The 5369-nt window shown below is 38.4% G+C and overlaps 1 pseudogene; it reads right to left on the bottom strand.

Annotated features, from left to right (window-relative positions):
• Positions 1-1577: 1577 nt before the first annotated feature.
• On the bottom strand, positions 1578-4870 carry LOC149259196 (pentatricopeptide repeat-containing protein At3g26782, mitochondrial pseudogene; annotated as a pseudogene).
• Between the last annotated feature and the right edge of the window lie 499 nt (positions 4871-5369).

Here is a 5369-nt window from a genome sequence, read left to right as displayed (position 1 = left end):
CCCTTACTTCTGCTTGTATCTATAATGACAAATTACAAGTGAATACACGAGAGATGATATCGACAGAAATTTTGTTTTGTACTTGAAAATGCCTTGATGACACTTTGTTTAACAGGAAGGATGTTATAATAGATACTTGGACTGACAAAGTGGCAACGATCACAAGTTTATCATTACATATAAAGCACACTAAATAAGGTGGTAATAGATTTAGACCACCTCTGCCACTTACGGGAGTTCCAAGGAGTCCTATAGTATGAGTTGGGTATCACCATACCCCTCTTTGGCTTTGGTCTCCTTGGTCAAGACATAGTGGGCCAATCACCTAGACACCGAGCAGACCAAGCTATCTGGACAAGGAGATAAAATTAACCATGTGACTATGAGGAAAAGAAGGCAAAGTTAATCATGTGACCATTGAAATTATCAGCCATATTTTTGTTATTAGTAATAATGATAAACTATTCTTAAGGTTACTGAAATTATCAGCCATATTTTTCCAATAATAAATAAGATATATCATTATTAGTAATAATGATAATCTATTCTTAAGGTTACATTCAAGCCAGACACTGAATTGGTGTATGAGAACCCTTTGTTTGTGGGGCAAGGAACCCACCTCTGTGCAGCGATTTGAGTGCTAAAATTTATAGAGGTGTACATACTCTACCCCTCTGACTTTGAACCTGTGATTTTCTACAAGGAAACACATACTCTTAGCATATGCAAGAGATGATTGGTCCTCCCCTCTGACTTTGAACCTGTGATTTTCGACGAAGAAACACATACTCTTAGCATATGCAAGAGATAGTTGGTCCTAAAAGTATAATGATGATAAACCACCACTCTATGCTTCTATGTTGCCTCTTGGTGCTTGAGATGGATGGTGGTTGTGCTAAAGTTATTTAATATTAGTTGATGCTTTTTATGATTATCCCTTTAGCCTTAATCTTTGGACTTTGTCATCTCTATAATGTGTAAGGCAGTGGACCACTTTGGACTTTGTGATCTCTATAATGTGTAAGGCAGTGGACCAGTTATGTTTAATGGGGATCACATACCCCAATTTTGCCTCATTGTAGGCTCCTGCTATATACATATTTTTAAAATATGTTTCGTACATTTTTGTTTCATCAATAGTAGGTGTATAAGCATATCTCGCAGAAAATAGATTGGGAATCAAATGTGACCAGCATATACTAAAAGAAATTTGAAACACCCAACAAAATACAAAAGCCCTAAATTTTGAATTTTAATTTTTTAAATAAAATATTTTTTTTGTTTGAAATGCTTCCATCAAGACAATGGGAATTGCAGATGGCCGACTTGTGAAGGGATGTCTATACCCGACCTCTCCAGATGAAACGGCTCGTTGCAGATGAAAATTACCCTATAAGGAGAAAACAAACTGACTTGGGTGGGAAATAACAACACCCTCCTTTAACCACGCAAAAACTAGATCTCATTGAGGTTTTTTATTTTAGAATTGAAAAACATGATAGATGCATCTCATCATCCCATGAAATGTTTTATGTATATGATAAACCGATGAATATATTTAATTGGTAACAATAAAATACAAGATTGATACTTAAACATGTATGGATCTTCATTCCAGTGTATTTGATGTGTTTAAAAGAATATGAAGCCCTCCAACGTTGCTACTAGTGCAAGGTAGATAAGATGTCCGTACAAGGCAAAATTTTGGTCTGTGCTTGCTTCATCCATCATCACCAGTAATCCTGACAAGAACAATGTCACCAGTAATCCTGACAAGAACAATGTCCGTCCTTAATATGATGATAACGATTGGGATCTCTCAAAATAATTTCTCGTGCAACCATCTTTGAGATAAACTTGCTTGCAGAGTGGCAGTCACCACACACTCGAAGGTTCTTAATGATTCGGATAGTTGTTCCAGGTGGTGTGTTTATTAGCCCAAATACGATTGCAAGCTTTTCACTATGGTGAAGAAGAATGTGTTCCTTCTCTTCCTCCTTCACGTCATTCAACACAAACTTCGTCTCAGGAACATACCCTGCCACCTTCATTTCTTGATACAATCTCTTCAACTCTGCATATATTTTGTGTGATTGTGGGTGTGATTTATCACCTACAAGGAAGGCATGCACCTGCTTCTTGATCTCAATCCAGCTACATGCCGGGGTCTTTTTAATGCCTCTGTCTTTCATCAATTTCCCAACCTTTTCAATATCACCCCACCTACCAGCTGTGGTGTAGATGTTTGAGAGAAGTACAAAGGGGGCAGGATTTGTAGGGGCCAAATTAAAAATATGCTTTTCCACGCATTCTCCTATCTCTACATTGTTATGCATTCTACAAGCAGTAAGCAAACAACTCTAGACAACCGCATCAGGTTTTATAGGCATGTTGTCGATGAAGTTTTGTGCTTCCTCTAGACGCCCAGCACGGCCTAGAAGGTCAACCATGCAGCCATAATGGCCCATTGTAGGTGTGATGTGATAGTATTCCTTCATGCAATTGAAGTTCTTATAGCCCTCATCCACTAGACCTGCATGGCTGCATGCAGACAAAACACGAACAAATGTTATATGGTCTGGCTTTACACCCTAATGTTTCATTTTTCAAAGAGTTCAAGGGCTTCTTTGCCACACCCATGGATGGCATATCCTGCAATCATGGTTGTCCATGAGGCAACATCCCGATGATTCATTTTGTTAAATAGCTCACATGCCTTCTTTATATTCCCACATTTTGCATACATATCTATAACAGCATTCATGACAGTGGTGTAAGATTGGAATCCGCATCTAATTATGTTTTCATGGATCTCCATACCCTGTTCCAGTGCAGCAAAATTGGCACACACTGGCAGTATACTGGTAAAAGTTTTCAAGTCTGGTCTAACTCCTACCAGCTGCATTCTTTGAAAAAGCTTCAGAGCTTCCTCACCATGTCCATTCTGCGCATATCCTGCAATCATTGCAGCCCATGAAACCACATTTTGTTGCGGCATTTCATCAAAGACTTTCACAGCCTCATCAAGAAGCCCGTTCTGTGCAAATCCAGCAATCATCCCATTCCAGGAGGTCATGTTTCGCTGAGGCATTTCCTTGAAAAGATTGAGGGCCTCATCAATGAACCCATTCTGCGCAAATCCTGCAACCATCCCATTCCAAGAGACAACATTTCGTTGGGGTATCTCCTTAAATAATTTCAGGGCATCATCAACGAGGCCATTCTGTGCAAGTCCTGCAATCATCCCATTCCATGACTCCACGTTCCGTTGAGGCATTTCCTTGAAGAGTTTCAGAGCCTCATCAATAAGACCGTTTTGGGAAAATCCTGCAATCATTGCATTCCATGAGAGCACATTCGGCTGAGGCATTTCCTTAAAGAGTTTCCGGGCTTCATCAACAATCCCATTCTGCATATATCCTGCAATCATGGCTGTCCAGGTGTCCACAACGGGTTTGGAGATTCTATCAAACACATGACGTGCAGCATCTATCCTCCGACATTTTGCATACATATCGACGAGGGCATTGGCCACAACGACATCGGATTGAAAGCCGTTTTTTATTATTTCTTCATGGATTTCCATACCCTTTTCCAGAAATGCCAGGTCCGCACATGCTGAAAGAACACTTGCAAAGGTGAAATGATTAGGTTGGGCGCCTATTTGTTGCATTTGATAAAAAAGTGTCAATGCCTCTTCAGTAGATCCATATCTTTCATAAGCTGCAATCATCGTTGTCCATGACACGACATCTCGTTGATCCATTTCGTCAAACACTTTGCGTGCCTTCTTCATACTTCCACATTTTGCATACATATCTATTAAAGCATTCTCCACAACAACATCAGATTGAAATCCACCTTTCAGAACCTCTTTGTGAATCTCCACCCCATATTGCAAAGATGCCAACGTGGCACAAACAGGAAGAACACTGGCAAAAGTGAATTGATTGGGTTGGACACCCATTCGTTGCATCTGGTGAAAGAGTACCAATGCTTCCTCTGGAAATCCATGTCTCGCATAAGATGCAATCATGACAGTCCAAGAACATACGTCTCGCTCAGGCATTTGCTCGAAGACTCTCCGAGCGTCCACTAAACTCCCGCACTTGACATACATGTTAACAAGCGTGTTCCCTAAAGCTATTTCTTCCATGGATGGTTTCTTCTGCATAATGTGGCCATGGATGAGCTTTCCCTCACTTAATGATTTCTGCTGAATGCAGCTCTGCAAGAGAGAGACGTAAATAGAAAAGTGTAAAGGTTTGTCTGTGTTTTCATACAAAATGTTTATGGCCTCCTTCAAATGGCCCTGTTTACATAAAGACTTCATATAGTGGAGAGACACAGTATTTGCTGCGTCGTCTTCAGTTTTAGCAGAAGACAGAAAATGGGAAATGGGATTCACAAACAACTCTTTCAGTTTCCATTTCTCGTTTCTCGAGTGTTGTAGCATGTCGTCTGATAACACTACAATTTGCGATATTTATTATAAAATGAAGGAGAAAGCAGCAAAATCCGTGATGATAAGAGGAGTTCTTGGGTTTGTGAAAGAGCTATAAATGATGTCATAAGCGCTTACGCCCATTTTGATCAGTCGCCTTGGCTTCTGAATGGAAATATTCTTCACTTTGGGCTGGCATAAATTGAATCTTTCGCTGCACATACCCTTCTCTCAGTTCCCTCTTAAGCAAATCCACCTTTTCTTCCTAAAATTATCCCTCGGATTACACCACTTATCAAGCTTTCTCGATACCGCCATAACCTTGGGCTCTGCACATGCCATCGTGACCTTGGGTGCGCCATAACCCTGGCACCCAAGGAACTATCTCTTGAATATTATATGTGTTTTTAATTTTAATTTTTCCCTTTTTCCCAAAAATTACGGAGAAATTTAAGGAGCGTTCCTCAAATTTTATAGATAGTATTCTTAATGAACATGAACAGTTTAGTTAGATTATCTAGGCCATTTTGAATATTTTCTCTGCAAAGTATTCCCCTTAAATCTTTTCTATTTAAAGTATACAATAACATTATTAATAATTAGATTTAGATTTTTTTTTTAATTAGATTTGGAGTATATACACTATTATATAGGATCATAGTACCTTTTACAAAAACAAAAATCTATCCTAGATGTGTTTTTAGCTTTTAGTTTTTTTTTTTTTCAATAGCATCAATAACAATTAGCTAATTTATTTATTTTATATTATCTTTCAAATATATAAACTAACTTATATATTATCATGACTTTGGTACTTTACAAAAGCAAAGAATTATCTAAACTATCTGTCGAATATTATATGTGTTTTTAATTTTTCTTTTTCTTTAATGTGAACATTTTAGTTTAGGTTGACATGGATTTTTTC

This window comes from Pinus tabuliformis, chromosome 6 (assembly GCF_031772625.1).
Source record: "Pinus tabuliformis cultivar Carrire ecotype Pingquan chromosome 6, CPIR1, whole genome shotgun sequence".
Taxonomy (NCBI): Eukaryota; Viridiplantae; Streptophyta; class Pinopsida; order Pinales; family Pinaceae; genus Pinus; species Pinus tabuliformis.
This window is presented reverse-complemented; position numbering and strand designations above follow the sequence as displayed.